The sequence below is a fragment of the Chenopodium album genome, chromosome 13, assembly GCF_948465745.1.
Source record: "Chenopodium album chromosome 13, dcCheAlbu1.1, whole genome shotgun sequence".
Classification (NCBI taxonomy): domain Eukaryota; kingdom Viridiplantae; phylum Streptophyta; class Magnoliopsida; order Caryophyllales; family Amaranthaceae; genus Chenopodium; species Chenopodium album.
Window position 1 is genome coordinate 26,626,851 of NC_137846.1, and position 19,405 is coordinate 26,646,255.

At 37.2% G+C, this 19,405-nt stretch overlaps 1 non-coding gene across 1 annotated transcript; it reads right to left on the bottom strand.

Moving 5' to 3' along the window:
- Positions 1 to 343: 343 nt before the first annotated feature.
- LOC145577144 (small nucleolar RNA R71) lies at positions 344 to 450 on the bottom strand. The gene has a single exon (XR_014098631.1). It is a non-coding gene; the product is annotated as a small nucleolar RNA R71 (small nucleolar RNA).
- Positions 451 to 19,405: the final 18,955 nt, after the last annotated feature.

The window sequence follows — 19,405 nt, forward strand, 5'->3', positions numbered from 1 at the left end:
CCCGGTGCATATAGATTTGAGAGTGGAATTGCTCCACCTACAACACCAGCAAATGACTTTGAAATAAGGTCGGCAATGATTACTTTGATAGAGAGGAGACAATTTAGTGGGGCCAAGCATGAAAGCTCGCTAATCCATCTCAAGGAGTTCGAAAAATATTGCAATACTATTAAGGTGAACAGAATTTCTCAAGAATTCATCCGCCTCAAGCTCTTTCCCTTTTCTCTCATAGGGCGTGCTTTGGAATGGCTTGACAAGGAGGTCAAGCCGAATTCTCTAAGGACATTGGACGAGGTTACCAAGGAATTTCTATCCCGTTTCTATCCACAAAAGAAAACGGCGGAGGCTAGAGCTTTTTATTCAAGGTTTCAAGAAAAAGCCAAGTGAGAGCCTCTATGAAGCATGGGAGAGATACAAAGAGTATCAAAGAGAGTGTCCTCATCACAGAATTCCAACCTATCAAATCATTCAAATCGTCTATGGAGGCCTTAGCCCTCAAGGAAAATCATGTTTAGATGGAGGAGCCAGAGGTCCTATCATGAACAAAATGGAAGAGGAAGTGGTGGACATAATTGAAGACGTTGTGAGGTATTATAAAGATTGGCAAGATGGAGAAAGAGAGTCAACTAGCAAGAGTAGCTCTTCGGTGTACTCAGTAGATTATCTAAATGCAATCAACAAGCTATCCTCAAAAATGACAAATTTGGGGAAAGAGATGTCCGCTATCAAGGCAAAGTTGGAAAGTGTTACAGGGATTGGCAAGATGGTGAAAGGGAGTCCACTAGCAAGAGTAGTTCTTCGGTGTACTCGGTTGATCATCTTAATGCCATAAACAAGTTGTCTTCACAAATGACAAACTTGGGGAAGGAAATGTCCGCTATCAAGGCAAAGTTAGAAAGTGCTACCTCCCAAGTTTCGAGTCTTCCCTCCCAATCTAAGGGGAGAGGTATGTCTTCTAATTCTCAACCCCCTCTTTCTTCTAATAACATGCCTAGTGGATGCTTGTTTTGTGATGATTGTGGGTCGTATGATCATGATGTTTCTAGTTGCCCTCATGCATGTATGGATGTTTGTGATGATCAAGATGGAAATGTGAATGAGCATGTGAACTATGTGTCAAATAATCATGATTCTAGGTTTGAGAATCAAAGAGGTCAATGGAATAAGAATTACAACATTCATGGCAATTTTGACAACAATAACCAAGGTGGTGGTTATAGGAACCAAGGTTCTCGAGGTAACTATAAAAATCAAGGTTATAGTAGCCAAAATCAAAACAAAAATTATGGTAATCAAAACCAAGTTTATGGGAATCATAATCAAGGTAGTGGTTACCATAATTAAGGTTATGGTCAAAATCAAAATAGAGGTAATTGGAACAATTAAGGTAGAGGCAACTTTCAAAACAATGCTCAAAGAGGCCCTCCACCCGAATTTGCTCCAAAGGCCCAAAATGATAATTCCTATGTTCAATCCTCTTCTTCTTCACACAGAACAAATTTGGAAGAAATCATTGAAAATCAAACAAAGTTGTTGAACACTTACATGACCGTAAGTGATAAGAAATTTAATGAAATGATGACTCATAATAAGATGCTTGAAAATCAAATTTCTCAACTTGCTAATGATTTGAAATACCATTCTAGTCCTTCTTTATTACCTTCCCAAGGCCTAGATCCCAAGAGACCGGTTAATGCTATTGTCACAAGGAGTGGTAAGATTCTTGAGGAGAGTTTGCCTAGGAAGAGTGAGACCAAAGAGGGCACAAAAGGGGTTTTGGTTGAAGATGAGAGAGATGGTGCATCTTTGAGTGAGGTTGAGATTGAGAAGCCTAGTGAGGTGAGAGTGGAGAAAGATATTGTGAAACCCAAGCTTCCTTATCCACAAAAATTCATGAGACACAAGTTAGATGAACAATTTGGAAGATTCATTGACATGCTTAAGAAACTTCACCTTTCTCTACCATTTACCGAAGTTGTCACCTAAATGCCCAACTACGCAAAATTCCTTAAAGACATTTTGAGTGGTAGGAGGACTTGTGATGGTGTAGAGACGGTGAACTTGACCGAGAATTGTAGTGCTATCATAATGAACAAGATGCCACCTAAGCTAAAAGACCCCGGAAACTTTTCCATCCCTTGTGCCATTTATAAAATGCAAATTGAGAATGCCTTGTGTGACCTAGGAGCTAGTGTTAGCCTCATGCCATACTCGGTGTACCAAAGACTTGAGGTAGGGGAACTCTTACCCACTAACATCACTTTGCAATTGGCCGATAGGTCAATTAAGTTTCCTAAGGGTAAGGTAGAGGATGTTCCTTTGAGGGTTGGGAAATTTGTTATTCCGGTGGATTTTGTTGTGCTTGAGATGGATGAAGATGCTAATATTCCTATCATTCTAAGGAGACCATTCCTTGCTACTTCGGGTGCTTTGATAGATGTGAAAAGTGCTAAAATTTCGCTCAAAGTAGGGGATGAGGTGATAGAATTTGACTTGAATGATAGCATGAAGTATCCAAGTTCTTCTCTAGAAAAATTGTATGTTGATTAATTCTCTCGATCATGTTGTGTCTTCTATGAATGAGCAATTGCTCACTTCTAACGATGCTCTTGAGAATGTTTTGTTGAATAAGGAAAAGATAGGTAATCCTAACAAGGAGATGGCTTTGTATGAAGATGTGCTCAATGGAAGCTTTGAGGATGTTGAAGCGCAAATGTGTTTGAGCATTTCTAGCCAAGAAGCGTTGCAAGTGGCAACATCGAAGGAAGGTAAAGATGTTCCAATGGTTGAGCTCAAACCTCTTCCATCACACCTTAGGTATGAATTTTTGGGACCCAAATCCACTTTTCCCGTGATTGTTAGTTCTTCTTTGAGTGAGCATCAAGCTCAAAAGTTGTGTGGTGTTTTGAGAAAGCACCGAAGTTCTTTGGGTTATACCATTGATGACCTCAAAGGTATAAGCCCCGCTTTATGTACACATCACATAACTCTTGAGGAGGGTGCTTTACCTTCTATTGAGAGGCAACGAAAGCTACACCCCCTAATGGTAGAGGTAGTGAAGAAGGAGATCACCAAAATTTTGGATGCGGGAATCATATTCCCCATTTCTAGTTCTAGGTGGGTCTCTCCCGTTCACGTTGTCCCAAAGAAGGGAGGTATGACCGTCGTTGAGAATGAGAAAGGTGAGCTCATTCCGACGAGGACAGTCACGGGATGGAGGATGTGTATAGACTATAGGCGTCTAAATGCATCTACAAAGAAAGATCATTTCCCCTTCCTTTTATTGATCAAATGCTTGAGAGACTAACAAGGCACAAGTTCTATTGTTTTCTTGATGGTTATTCGGGATTTTTCCAAATCCCTATCCACCCGGATGACCAAGAGAAAACAACCTTCACTTGTCCATATGGTACATTTGCTTATAGGAGAATGTCGTTCGGTCTTTGAAATGCTTCCGCAACATTTCATAGATGCATGATGAGTATATTTGGAGATATGGTAGAGGAGCTTCGGTTTGATGCTTATGATTGTGCTAGTGTGTATAAAGCTCGTTCTAAGGAAACACATGACAAGCTTATTGAGAAGAAAGATTTTTCTGTTTGCGATAAGGTTCTTCTCTACAATTCAAAAATGAAGTTGTTTCCCGGAAAGCTCATGTCAAGATGGAGCAGTCCCTATTTGGTCAAGAATGTTTTTCCAAGTGGTGTTGTAGAGGTCTCAATGATGGATTCTTCTTCTCCCTTTAAGGTCAATGACCATCGTCTCAAGAAGTATTTCGACGGTGCTTTTGTTGGCCTTGTTCACTCATTGCTTCCCCGACTACCACCTTAATTGGTGGAGGACGTCGAGCTATGACGTTAAACAAGCGCTACTCGGGAGGCAACCCGGTTTTCTAACCTTTTTCTTTTGATTTTACATTTTTCTATATTTCTTTTATCCTTGAGAATTTTTCTTATTTCTCTTTATTTTAGTTTGTTCTCTTGATTTTAGGTACCATGAAATTGGATCGAAGAAAATTTCCAACAATTTTGGTGTTATTTCAAGATTTCACGAGGTTTGGTTAAGTTTAGGTGGAAAAGCTTGTTGGGTTTTATGCTCTCATGTTTGCATTTTTATTGATTTTCTACTCTTTTTCGAATTTGCTTTCAACTATCTCATTATGCAAACACGACAGTATATTTATGGCCGAAATATTCTTGCTTGGTGCACGCGCACTATAGGTTGCGCGTGCGCACCAAAGGGGTCAGAAATTTTCACTAACTTTCCAACCCAAGCCTCGCGCCAAGCCCCCCTGTTGTCTCCTACGCGCACGCACCGTCTCCAACCGTCAGGTGCGTTCAGCGCCCCCTTTTAACCCCAAAAACGCACCACCTTATTTCTCCATTCTCTCTCCCCGACTACTCCTTCATTCCTATACCCCTTTTTCTCCTTTCAAACCCTTCAATTTCTTTGAAATTCAAGCACCTTAATCCTTTTTAATTTCAATTCATCACAAATTACATTAACCACTTCACATTTTTGATTTTAAACCACAAAATTTCCAGATTTTCGAACCCCAATTTCGAAATTTTTGGGTTATTTTTCAAATTTTATAACTTTGTGTTGAGGTTTGGAACTTGTCTTTGGGTGTTCTATTTGTTCTTAAATCTTCATTTTGGGCAATTTGCAAGTAATTCAAGGCGTCATTGAGGTATAATTTCTTATTTTCTAGTCATCTTCTTCCTCATTGTTTAAACCTAAAACCCTTGTTTTTGCTTTCATGGTAGAACTCAATTGTTGGTTCTTATGACTTGTAATTTGTGTTGAATGATGTTATTGGATGGTAAAAATTGAAGCTTTTTCATGATGAATTTGTATACCTTTCTTGATTCCTTGTTTCACCATTGTTGGTCATTTTCTCACTCATGGGTATTCTTTATGATGGTTTTATTGCTTTGATAATTCAATGTTTGAGATTACTTTGCTCAATTTGATTCATGATTTGGTCTCTTATGTTCAATTTTGCCTTTAATCCATGCCTACTTGCTTCAAACTCATGATTCTATATTAATGGCATTGTTCATATGTAGCCATCTCTTGTTTCTATTTTGAGATAATTGCATTTATGCTTGATTCTTGAGGAATTAATTATGCTTATTATTGAAATATGACAAATGTATGATTTTCTCATGAGTTGTTTTCCTTCTTGTAGATGGCTCCAATCCGTCACAAAAAGCGGGCAAGATCAAGTTCAAGCAAACCTAGGCATGTTATTCCACCTCCACCCGAGGTAGAAGAGACATATGGCATTGAATTTTCTAAAGAATCACATTGGGATCATTTCAAGCGTCTATCCAAGCGGAAGCTACGACCAACAAGATTCTACGATCAAGCAACAACCAAGTTTCTCGGCATAGATGAGGACGTTCGGCTTCTTGCAAAGGGCCTTGATCTTTAAGAGTTCTTGGATTTGAGCGCCCCTACTTATGCTAGGGTGACCTATGAATTCCTTTCCTCTCTTGAAGTAGTCCGAGAACCAGGTGACGATTCCTCAAGGATTTTGACTGTCCAACTTTTCAATCATGATCACTCATTGACGGATTCTCAACTATGTTCATACTTCAAGTTTCCATGGGCCAAGGACGCGGATCATTGTATTTATCCGGCGCACAGTAGAATGGCAAATGACCAAGGATATAATGAGCAACGTTGGTGGAGAAGTATCTCGGAGGAAGGAAAGTATGAGCCTCAAAATTCCAAGACCGCTTCCATGATTCATCCGGCTATGCGGTATTTCAACCGTCTCCTCACTTACGCTCTTTGCTTTAAGGACTCTTTGGGAGCTATCTCTCGAGAGGAGCTTTGTTGGTTGTGGATATCCGACTAAAACGACTTTGAGATTGAGCTAGTGGATTTCACGGAGCATTTGATTAATCGATTCTTAGATATCCGTGATGGAGTTAGCCTATCGGGGAGCATCCAATTGGGAGGGATGATTTCTATCCTAGCTCTTTGCATCAATGACGACTATAAGACTTTGTTAAATGAGCTTCCCCCAATTATTGATCCTTGAGAAAAATCTTCTTGTCATTTCCTCAACATCTCCGCCCTTGTGAACCAAAAGTTCCTCGATCGTACTAGAAAGGATGATGTTTTCATTTGGAAAGTTTCCCGGATTAAAGAATGGTTCTTAGTCCCATAAAAAGAGGCAACTACTCGACCAAGAGAGAAAGATTCCTTGTCTTGGAGGCCTCCAGTGCGAGATATTGATCCTTTTATTCGACGTAGGACGAATCATACAAGAGGCCGCTCAACCAATGCTTTCTCATCGAATGTTCACACTATTCCCACGGTTGAATCGGAATGTACACCTATTCCTTCCCCCTCTCCTACTCCTTCTACTTTTGATTTGTCAACCATTCATGCTAGGCTTGATTCTATTGCTAATGTATTATATTCTATGCCTTCTATGCAAACCCCTAATCTTGGTTATGACTAGCATATAAATCAATTGTACGATTTACATGTTCGGAGGGGGGAGATCGAGCCCTATGTGAATTACCCGTATCTCCCGGTCCAACAAGGACCTATCCCTCAATGGGAGCCATTTGATCCTACCATTGGTCCTCGGCCTTGCTACCCTTATTGGGAGGGCCCTCATGTTCACCCTAGTTCTATCATAGGCACCACCCCGGCCACTTACGACTATCGGCGGCCCGGTGGTTGTGATTATACATATGATCTGACTAATCCTTCGCCCTTTCCGGACCCCGAGACTTTTGGAAGGTGGGGTAGGTCGGGTGAGCTGGTCTTAGATGATTGGTCTCATTATTTTGAGGTTGATAGAGCTAGGAGGGAAGGTAGGCTAAGGGGTAAGGCTCCCATGGACGTGAGCGAGATGGCTAGCTCTAGTCATATGATGGAGACCGGTGAGGGGAGTTCTCATTCTACCCCTTACCATAGTGCGGAGTGATACTACCACGGCTACCCCCTCCCCCCTTCTTATGTGCTTTATATGATGTTTCTCTATTGCCTTTATGTCTTTAGGTTTAGAGTTAGGGGGGTAGTCCAGTTTAAGCTTGGGGGTGCTTTATGTCATTTGTTTCTGTGCTTCACCATATCCCCCCCTGCTTTTGTAGTTCATTCTTGGTCTCCTATGCTTCTGGTATTGATCTCTGTGTCGTTTGGTTTTATGATGATGTTGTTGTACTTCTGCTGATTTCTCTGCCCGGTTATTGGTTTTGTTGCTTGTTTCGCTGATCACTGTCCACTGAGTTTCTCTGTGTCTCTGTTATGATGATTCCTGATGATGACTGTCTGATATCTTGTCTCCTGATACTGCTTCAGTCTGATGATTCTGCTTCCTACACTCATTTGATCCTATTCCTGTTGCTTTTATTACTTGCTTTTTCTTTATTTTCATGCATTTTGTTTTCTCTTTTCTTCTTTTCTTTTGTATTGAAGCTACTAACAATTTTCTTTGTATATAGTTTTTTTTATTTCTCACCTTGCTCTATTGCTTATGCTTTGGATTTCGACGATTCATAAAGGTGCTCTTTCGCCTTGTTTAATGTGCAATAGCTTTGGCGCCCAGTGAGATCTTTCTATTTCTTTTCTTTTTCTTTTCTTGGTTGCTTAGTCTAGGATTAGTTCAAGGAGAAGTTGAATGGTTCAAGGTTGTTTGCTTTTTAACACCCTAGTGTGTTTGGGAACATTGGCGTTGTGGCCGAATGTTCACTTGTTTGTTTATTGGGATTTATGTGTGTTAGCATTACTTCCTTATTGCTTTTTACTTCTCCTTTACTTTTCTATTTTTCATTTCATTTTCCTTTTCTTCTTTTTCTTTTTCTTTTTCTTTTCTTTTCTTCTTCCTTCATGTTTTCTTTTTCTCTTTTTCCTATTCTTTTCTTTTCTTTTTATCCCTTGTTCTCTTTATTTTGTTTTTAGTCCTTTTCTTTTCTTCGAAAAAAAAATCAAAAAAAAAAGAAAATAAAAAAAAGAGAAAATGAAAAATAATAAACAAAAAAAAAAACAAACAAAACTTGTTTTTGTGAATATGAATAAAATGTTTTGAGGCATTGCTTTTCTTTCTTCATCTTTTTGCTTTTACTTTGGACTTAGTACCACTTGAACTTGCACATTGGCTATTTTTCTTCCTAAATACAATGGTTTGCACGGTTTGAGAGTATCTTTGGTTGACTCTAGGATAGGGTATGCTAAGGTAGCGGTTTAGACCTTTTGGGGCCTTGAAGCCGGATTCTTTTGGTTTGTGGTAAGACGGAGTTGCTTCCTTTGGTGGATTTGACAACTTTAGTAAGTTTTTGCTACAACCGTGTGAGGATTTTTCTTTTTCAAGCCTTCATCATTTTTGTTTATGCGGCGTGGATCCTTAACCTTTGCATGCCTAATCTTGAATCTTGACTCATAATTCTCAAACACGAGACCGAACCAACTAGGAAGGACAAAGGCCATTTTTCGGGGTGGTAATTTTTCATTTCTAGGATTTTCTTCTTTCTTTTTAATTCTTTGGGTTTACATTTGCCATCTTGCTAACCATTTGAGCCTTTCCCCTTCTTTTCAAACCACATCTTTAGAACTTTGAGCCTTTTGTTTCTTTTTGTTCTAATCTTGGTTTTTGTGAAGAAAATGGTCATTTTTTTTTTGGAGTTTGTGGTCTAAAAGGTTGGATATTGGTTTTATTTGTAAGCACGCTCGTCTTATTTATATATTGTGAATAATGGCAAATGAATAAATGAAAAAGCCGTCCAAAGTTAAAAAAAAGGGCAAGGACATAATAAATGCAAGATCGAAAAAGCCGTCCACAGTTAAAAGAGGCGAGGACAATTGCTTTGATAAAATGAAAATTACAAAACAAAAAGAGTGAAAAAGAGAAAATTAAAAAATCAGTTTGATGTGATTCTTTTCCCTTTTCAAGCATTGAGGACAATGCTTCCTTTTAGCTTGGGGGAGAAGCGTTTACGCTTTTTGTACATATGCTTGTGGATATAGCTTTGAATAATCTTGGGGGTATTAGTTTGTTTTTGTTTGGTGACTTCTTGGTTTTGGTGTCGAGGTGTGGCCAACCTTTGCTTCATAACCTAGGTGTACCACCAAATTCTAAATTTTAAGCCTACCCCTAACCTTTTTCCCTTACGTTACAACCTTTGGGAAAGTCCTTTCGACCTAGTGGTTGAGTCATATACCGAGGGAGGGCATTATGAGGTAAAGCCTAAGGAAAAGGGATGCAAGGTTGAGACGCTTACTAAGGGAAGATTTGAAGCCATTAGGGAGAACGCGGTTAGATTGGTTGGGATGAAAGTTGATTGCGCCTCATTAGTTCTCTACGCTTAGCATACCCTATGTTTCAATCAACCCTCGATATCTTAGAACGTGCTTACCATTGTTGTTTTAGAAAGTTTGATATCCTTCGTGCCTTCATCATGTGGAAAAGTCCATTGTATAAGCATTTCTTTTCTTTTCAAGGTTTTAAACTTTCTCTTTTCTTTTCTTTTTGCTTTGCCTCCTTTTTAATAAAAAGAGTTATAGGTTAACCTCTTTGGAAACCTTTATGAGAGCATCACTCGTCCTCTAGAACGACCTAGGGGTTTAAGTGGCTTGTCTTTAGTTGCTTAAATTGATCGCGATTCCTACAAAAGTGAGTTAGTGTATATTCTCATCTTCTCTAGTTTTCTTGTTTCTTTGTTTTCTTGAATAGTGTCATCATTTTCCCTTGGGTTTGATTTTGTTTTGCTCGAGGACGAGCAAAAGTTTAGCTTGAGGAAATTTGATGAGCGTCATTTATGGCGCTCAAAAGAATAAGATTTAGGTTCATTTTCTTTATTTTCTTTCATCATTTTCATATAATTCTCTTAGTTTTATTTGGTATTCCATTTTTATAATTCACTTTGGTTCTCAATTAGTTTTCACGATTTTTTCATATTTATAGTTGATAATTCATAGTTTTAGTTTTAGTTTTACTTTGTTATGCTTTCTCTCTTTGTTTTATTTGTGTTTTGTAGGTGAATAATCAAGTCAATTTGCTCGTTTTGGGACTGCCTTGTTCGCGGGCATCATCTCGAGTGCACTGATGATGGGGATGCTCGGTGTTTTGGGTGTTTTTGTCCCTTGGGAGAGTTACAACTCGAAGACTGGTCCTGCTGACTCTGTACCTGCAAAAACAACGGAGACACCGGTTGGGTGGTGCTCCGCCTCCAACGCTCAAGTTAGTAACTTGAAGGAGAATAAAAAGTGCGGAAATTTAGGTGGGGATCTGCTTGGATTCCAAGCTCAGGAGTTCTCTGATGAGAGAGAAAGTAGGATGTAATAAATGATAGTAAATTTCTGAATGTCCCCCAATTTGGGGGAATATCTCCCTATTTATAGGGTCATTAGGAAAAGTGCCCCTCCCTAGGTCATTCTGACCTAGGACTGATGGCCTGCGCCACCAAATAGCGGATTTTTGGAGAGGCCACGTGTCAGCTGGAGATTGGTCAATGATGACCTGCCAGCCTCTGACACGTGGCACCTCCTCATTGGTCCACTTGTTAAGGGTAAAAATACCCTAAACACTCGGGAGAGCGGAGTTTGATCAAGCAAGGGAAGGAGCCAAGGCCTCGTGCACCACACAAGGGTGCGCGCGCGGCACAGGCGTGCGTGCGCGCAAACCCAGCTGTGCGCGCACGCGGTTGGTCTGTGCATGCGCACGGCCCTGTGCGGCCCCCTTCGCTCGATTTTCCTATTTATAGCTTTTGACTTTCTTTTTTATAAGGACTTAACTTTTGTACCTGAGATATAACTTTTCCAGAAATAGTAGAGAGAGAAGCTTAAGGTTTACTTGTTTGTACTTGAATTTGATCTTAGATTTCAATTTGATCTTGAAATTCCTTCTTCAATTCAATGAAAGTCTGTAAGATTTCTTTCCTTTGATTTACTTCCAATGCAATTTGATTGAGATTACATTCCTTGCTCTAGAATTTGTTGATTGATTGATTTTCTTTTTATTAATCTTTAAATGAATATGAATTTGATTGAATTTGTTTTGTTCCTTAATTTCACCATGATTAGTGAGTAGATTAGTTGCTAGGGAGAAGGGGAAGCATGCTTTATTGATGATTTTTGCTAGTTGATGATACTAAATTGATTGGATTGTTGCAATTAAATTGGTTGACATAGTTGTGCATGTGATTAATTAAACTAGGAGTGATCAACCTATAAGATTAATCTAGATTGCATTGCAAATTTTAATGACATGAACCCTTGATTTGAGAATTGCTTTAATTAATTGAATTTGATTGTGCCATTCATAGTGAACCCTAGCTTGCCTTATAGGAGATAGCTTTTGGATTCCTTTGATTGCAACTATTGTTTGTCCCTTGTGATGTTGAATCGATTGAGTGATCTATAAATTAGCATAATCATTGAGCTTGCGTGTGAAACCTATGTCCCTAGTGTTTAGCATATTGAATTCCTCAATTTTTATAGCGTTTTGACATCTTAGTTACCAACCACAACCATTTATATTCTTCGAATTAGCTTGACATAGGCTATAGCATCATTCCTACTTATTCCTTTGGATTCGACCCTTGACTTACCATATACTTGTATTAGGGTTAGTTAAGTGTTTACAAATTAAGTTTGGCTCTAGGAGAGGTAGATAACGACCTACATTTTCCTCTTGTCAGGGAATCACTATTCTAGCCCTAGTGCAACCTCTACTAGCTTTTCCTTTTCCACAATTTCATTACCAAATAATATTGCAACGTGATATCTAAAACTAAGTTAGTTGATTTCATTTACACGCATTAATCACGTAGGAATTACATTGCAAAAGTTGTTATTCTTATTTAATCAATATTCATGAAAGAACAAAAATAAACAAGATTCGCCTTGACTAAACAATCAATTAATTATCCAAATTCTAGTCTTGATAAATTATTGAACACTATGTGAATTAATTAATTAAAAGTTCATTTTAATTGATCAGCCAACACTAATTAATTGATTAAAAGTTATTTAGACAATAAAAGAAATGGTGACTGATCTAAGTGCTCGGAAATTTACCACTTTTCCTTACTAGATCTTCATTTAGAACACTTATGTACTCCTTCTTGTTCGTAAACCTCCAATGTAAGGACAAGTAACAAAAGGGGTGAGTATTTAAGATAAGAGGGGTGAATAGTGCATAGTTCACAAAGTTTTTACTGACTATTTAGGTAAATTATTGCTTGTGTTAAGCTTCATATTAAACCCCTATTTATAAGGAATGGATACATTTAGGGTTTTGAACATTTTTCCATAGTAGGTGGCACTCGCATCTCTAGAGATCGCACACGCCAGACATGCGCAAGTGATTAAGATGCGTTGCTAAGAGCAGCGCAACTGATTGTCATGCGCGTGGCTTTATAGTAAGATTCGATTAGATATTTTTATGAAATTCTGAATCTTTCACGAGCGTAGAACTGTAGATTGCGCGGGGTGTCCAACCGTTTGGGTTGCGCGTGAAGGATTTATGTCTTCGTCATGTGCAATTACTAGATATATAAATGGATCAAATTAAGTTCGTACATTTGGGTCATCGTTATATCATAGCTAGAGTTACTAACGATCTTTGAGCTAGTAAAATAGGCTACAGCCCAATTGGACAGATCGTATAAGGTCACACAAAGGGCCTACATCGAGCACGAGAGGACGAGGCCCATGATGGGTCGCATCCCTAAGTATGGCCAGCCATATGGAGTAGAATGGAGTACTTTGGGCTTCGTAACCTTGTCTAATTATAATAGGGATTATATATAGACCAGGTGCCTAGGGTTTGAACATAACAATTTAGCGATCATTAAAATCAAACCCTAATTAGCAAACATGAAACCGAACCCCTCTCACACTTTCTCTCTCTCACGGCTCTCTCCTCCCCTCGGTGCCTAAGGTGGTTCGTGGTGGTGGTGGTTCGTGCAGTGGTCGGTTGTCCATTAAAGGTGGTGATCGTGGTTTTTCCCTTCACTCGATCTTTAATATTGATGGACGGCTTGTTCGAATCCCATGGACTAAGTAGAGGAGCAACGCTTGGGGCTCTTTTCTCTCCCTTATTTGCAAATCAAATAGCTTCGTGGAATTCATGCTTCAAAGGTATGATTATGTGTCTTATGTGTTACGCATGAGATCTTGGGATAGGTGCTTATGAATATGATTCATGTTTTTCCGCATATAGTACCTATAAACTCCTACATTGGTATCAGTTAGCCTCTTGCATGAACACGCTTGATTATAATAATACGATTATTTGAAGTCCATGTTCTTAATTTTATAATCAATTAAGGGAGAAATTAATTTAATTATGGTTCAATTATTATATATAATATGATTAAACTTTTGGAATTGATTAAATGTGATTTAATTATGCTCAAATAGCGATGAAGAGGACCTATTTTTGCCCTAATTTCATTCGAAAATTTTGAACCCTAGAACCCTAATTTCGAATTTTTTTTCTAAAATAAAAGCCCTAAAATTTGATTTTGTCCTTGAGTTTTGATTTATTTCGATTTGTTCTATGTTTCATAATTTTAATTGGATTGATTTATGCATAAAAGAATTTTGTTTATGATTATCGATTTAATTTTAAAAGTTAGAATTAAATTGGGATTAATTTTATGATGAACCCTAACTTTAAAAGTGAATGGGGATTTAATTTTAATTTTTGGACTAATTTAATTTAATTTTGATAAATGTTATTTTAATTAAATTAAAAACAAAAAAAAAATTGTAGACGGCAGCCACGGCTATGTGGCGCAGCTAAGGTGGCTGTCGATCGGGATTAGTCCAAGAGGGAGGGAGGGAGGGCAAGTGGTGCAAGGTGGCTGGACAGCAGTGTGCAAGTGTTGCACAGCTGCTACCGCAGCCACGCTAGGGCTGCTGTTGCTGCTGCCTTTGTGCGGCAGTGGCTACTAACCATAGCCAGCCACCGTAGCTAACCCAAGCTGGCTGCGCACGGTGGCCTGCAGCCACAGCAAGGCTGCTACCTGCTGTTGCCCTTTGCTGCAGTAGCTACTTTTAAAGGCAGCCAGCCACCGTGGCTAACTTCGGCTAGCCAACCATGGTGGATGGCGCATGTTTTTTTCAAAAAAAAAAATTAAAAAAAAAATTATTTCAAGATAAATACAAATTATTTGTGATAAAATTTATTTGATTTGAGATAAAATATTTTATTTGGGATAAAATCAAATTTTCAAAAGTTGACTTATTTGATATTGTCCACATTTTAAAGTTGTTAAATTTGGTTAGTATCCATAATTAAAGTGTTTAATTTTGGATAAGATTCGTTAGGATATTCTGAGCATATTCCCAAAGAATAATAATTAATTTAAATAATATGATTATCCCATAATTAGATTAGGATATAATTGATTCTAAAATTATTTGATTGGCTAGTAATTAGGATAGAATCTCCTAAATTTGTTACGATAATCATGAAAGATAAATATGATTTATCTTTCTAGATTAAAATATGATTTGATTCTATCTCATGCCTAAATTAAAATATATGATATTTTATAATTGGTCATAAATAATATACGATATTATCTAATTATGATTCAAAATATGAGATATTTTAGGAAATGTGTTGACTTAATTATGAACATTCGATGTTGTAGTTTAGATAAGCATGTTGAGTGATTTATTGTATGGCACTTTTAAATAACATATGATATTATGTTGCTATGTATAGACTAGTTAGACCCATTGATTCTAAATACGATCTACGCATCGTGATGTATTTTTATAATCTAAATACGGTCTGCGACCGTTAAGTATTTTTGTAACTTTTATTTAAAGTAAATAGATTGGTTATTTAAATAGTTTAATCCAAAGAAGCCCATGAAGTGAAGGCCCAAAGGAGCAAGGTGAATGGAGATCCCTGATGATTCAAGTGGGAGCATTTCATTTCTAGTTTTCTTAAGACTTAGGGGCCATTACTATGTCATGTTTATTGCATTAGTAGATCATGCATGTTAGATTTTATTTATGTTGATTGATGATGTGTTAGAGTTCACTAAATAATCACAATATAATAAAAGGTCCCAGTAATATTGAGATTGCTTTTCCAATTAAAAACCCAACAAACCTTTGATGATTAATGATAGGTTATGCCAAAGCTGGGTGTCATTTTATCTCTTGGGAGATTTGGGGTAAATCAAGTTTTACAATTCTAGTTGGTTGTGCTCAACAAGGTTACCTAAAGAGTTTAGAACCTTGAAGCAAAGGGTAATAATTAAACATGTGATGGTTAATTATTCAAAAAAGAGTTACAGATTTTGTAATCAGTAAAGAGTTTACTCACCTTGAAGTGTAATGGTTAATGGTAGGGCCAAAGTCCGGTCAATTATTGCACGAATAAAGGGTCTTGGAATCACTTAAAATTCAATTGGGATCAATTAATATTGAATAAAGTGCTTTTAAAGTCACCTACATAATTCGTTTATGGTACTTTAATTTTAAATTAAACATAATTATTAAACTTTGCCTTATTTTGACATAGCTAGGTAGCCATAACAACGACAACAACATTTACAATCTTCGACCATTCCTTGAGAAGGATAGGTTGACAAGGGATAACTTTTCCAAATGGGAAAGGATGCTAAGACTTGTTCTGAAATCAAAAGGTAGAGAGGATGTCATTGATACCCCATTATCAGGACCTTTGGCAAAAGATGCTACTGCGGTAGAGGTCTGTAAGCGCAAGGACTTACTAGACAGGGTTGTGCCTATCACTTGCTTGATGATTGCTACTATAGAGCCTAGTCTTCAAAAGCGTTTTGAGGACCAAGATGCATACAGCATAATGAAAGAACTCAAATCTTTGTTTAAAAACAAGCTAGAGTTGAGAGGTACGAGCTCCATCAAGAGATTCTGAATTGTAAGATGGAGACGGGTACCACAGTTCATGATCATGTTTTCAAAATGATTGGCCTTATTCAAAATATGGAAAACTTGGGCACCCATACAATCATAAGATGGCAACAAACATTATTCTCCACTCACTTCCAGTATCTTTCAACCAATTTATCATGAACTTTAACATGTCTGACGCTGCAAAGATTATGAATGAGTTTCATGCTATGTTGGTTAGTGCTGAAAAGAAAATTCCTAAGGAACTAAAGAAAGAGGTTCTTATGGTTCAAAAGGGAAAGGGTTCAAGAATAAGGGGCAAAAAGCCAAGGGCAAGGGCAAGAAAGTTGCCAAGGCTCCTGAAAACCCTAAGGCGACTCCAAAGGCCAAGGATGCAGATGAAAATGAATGTTGTTACTACAAGAAGAAAGGGCATTGGAAGCGCAATTGCCACAAGTATCTTGACTTCCTCAAGAAGAATGGAGCATCAACCTTAGGTATTATGTTATAAACATTTTAACTTTCACTTAGGTATGTGATACCAAGTTGTAGTGCTTAACATTACTAATTTTGTGCAGAAGATGCAAAGAAGTGAGGCTAGCATGGAAATGGAGCTTAAGGGTGTACAAGAAGTGTTTGAGTGGCCAAAAAAGCTTCATAGTTTTATTTCTGAATATTTTATGATGATTTTAGACAATTTTCATTTTTTTTTATGAAACAATATTCGGTTTCTTGTTGAGATACTGATTGTTTTTACTTGGCTTGGACAAATGTTGATCCATGTCTAAGGTAATAAATGGTTTTCATTTTTTCTAGATACGAGTTAATTTTATTTTATGACATTGATATTAGTAGATCACAAAAGCAAAATTAGATGATTTAAAATAAACTTACTTAAAACAAGTAAGGTTAGGTCACATAAACCATTTGCACATCCAAAGATCACAATTGGATGGACTCTTATTCTTATTTGATTATGAATCACTTGAGAATTAAAAGTCATGCTTGATAAGGTAAAATGACCAAGTTGTCTTTTAGTTGAAAGGGTGAAGGAGCTAATGACCTTTTGGAACTCATATATATGATGTATGTGGACCAATAAGTTCAAAGTTAGCAAGAGATTTAACTATTTCATTGCTTTTACTAACGATTTAAGTAAATATGTCCATAATTACTTAACGAAGTAAAGCTTGGAATCATTGAAAAGTTCAACAGTTCCAAAATGAAATGTAAAATCAGTTTGAGATAAACAATTAACACCACAATATGATTGTTGTGAAGATTATTTAACTAAAAATTAATGATCATCTAAAGGGAATTGTTGAATTAATTCACAATCCAAGAACACTACAATTAAAAAGTGTGTGTTAGAAAGCAAGAATCAAACTTTGCTTTCCATGGTTCAATCCTAGATTAACTTGAATGATTTATAAATATCGTTTTGAGGATACGCATTAGAACAACAATTGCGTATATACTAAACAGAAACTCAACCAAAGCAATTGAAAAGACGTCATAAGAGTTATGAATTGGAAATGTTCCAAAAGTTGTCTTTTCTAAACAGGATTAAGGGTTATGAAGTCTATGTAAAATGTTTACAAAGATGACATAATGGACCCTAAATCAGACAAATAGTTCTTCGTGGGTTTTCCCCATGGAAACTAAGAGGTATTGTTCCTACAATCGTGTAGATAACAAAGTGTTTATTGCTTGCAATAGTGTATTTATAGAAAGAAATCTCTTCCTACAAAGCCAAGTGGGAGTAAAGTTAGATCTCAAAGAGATTTGAGACGAGCAACAAAAGAATGTGAATTAAACAACATCAAAGACGAGGGCGCATGAAATCAGCGATAAATCATGTGTCGAAGCAAGCTAATTCAACTAGCGAGTTTCTATCGTCCCACTTGAATGAAAGGCTTTAAAGAGTTGAAGAGAATAGTTCTATTATTGCTCATTCCTATCGTAGGTTACTTAGGATCAAAACAAACAAATTGTTTAAATTCTGAGAAAAGGTGGATTCTAAAATTTGACTATTGGAATGGTTAGAAATCATAGCCTACAAGCAAGCTTTGGTAAGTGCCAACTCAGGAAATGGCTTAAGGCCATGAAATCCAGAATGGACTCCATGTCTGTAAAGATGTGTTAGTCCATGATAGTCTTACAAATGGGGTCAAACCTATTAGTTGCATAAGCCTATTCGGATTGTTCTAGTGATTGCTGATTACGAAGTTTAGCATTAGATATCAAAATCGCCTTCTTGAAATGTTCTTGATGGATAGTATGTATATGATACAACCAAGGGTTTTGAAATCAATAAATTCCTAGAATGTTTTGCAAACTTCAGAAATTCATTTATGGATTGAAGTAAGCATCAGGGAGTTGGAACATTCGTTTCCATTAGGGAATCAAACAGTTTGATTTCCTTAAAGAACCAAAAAAAATCTTGTAGAGACAAGAAGTTTAGTGGGAGCAATTGGTCTTCTTAGTCTTATGTGTAGATGACATACAATTCATATGATATGACATATCAATACTTGAGTCAGTTAAGAAATGGTTAAAGAGTTGTTTCTATATGAAAGACTTAGTAGATGTTGAGTACATATTGGGAATCAAGATCCACGAAGTGAATCTTGAAGAATGATTGGACAACATTGAGAGACTCATATTAATAAGGTTCTTCACAAGTTTAAGATAAAAGACTCTAAGAGAGGATATCTTCCCATGTCTCATGGTATTACGCTTAGTAAAACTCAGTGCCTTCAAAAGCCGGGAGAGTTGAGTCGTATGGATAATGTACCTTATGCTTCTGCAAAAGGGTCCATTATATGTGTCATTTTATGTACAAAGCGAGATGTTATACATGACTTATGCATGTGTAGCAGGTTTCAAGCAAATTCAGAATAAGCACACTGAAAGCTACTAAGAACAAATCCTTGAGTACTTGAGAAGGACTAAAGGAATGTTTCTAGTTTGTTGTGGCAAAAGTGAACAAGTTGTCAAAATATTATACAGATGCAAGTTTTCAAAACGGACAAGATGATTTTAGATGTTGATCTTAATACATTTTGTGTCTGAATGGAGAAGGACAGTATGCTTGAAGAGTTTAAAGCAGAATGTTGTCGCATACTTAGAGTCAAAATATGTGCATTTAGATACAGTGAAAGTAGTTAAGGAGGAAGTTAAAAGGAATAGCGTCCTTCGAACAAGTGTATTATTCCGATAGGGGGTTCAGAATTATTAGAAAGCTAATTTTTCAATAAGGTTAAGTGATCAGAATGCCTGGGTGGAGGCCGCTTCCGATCATGGGAGGTGAGAGTGGGGAGCAAGTTTGGTCCCCATCTCCAAATGGTCCTCACCTACTCCTCCTTGTATGCTTGCCACTTGTTGATTTATTACTAGTTTGATTATTAATTTTATTTTAGCTTTAAAAATAAAATGAGAAAATCAAATTCTCCTACATTGATGGGAGAGCTTTTCACACTCATGATTTTCCCTATGAATACCCAAGTTGGGGTATTGGGAAAATCACTTCAGTAAGAGTTGG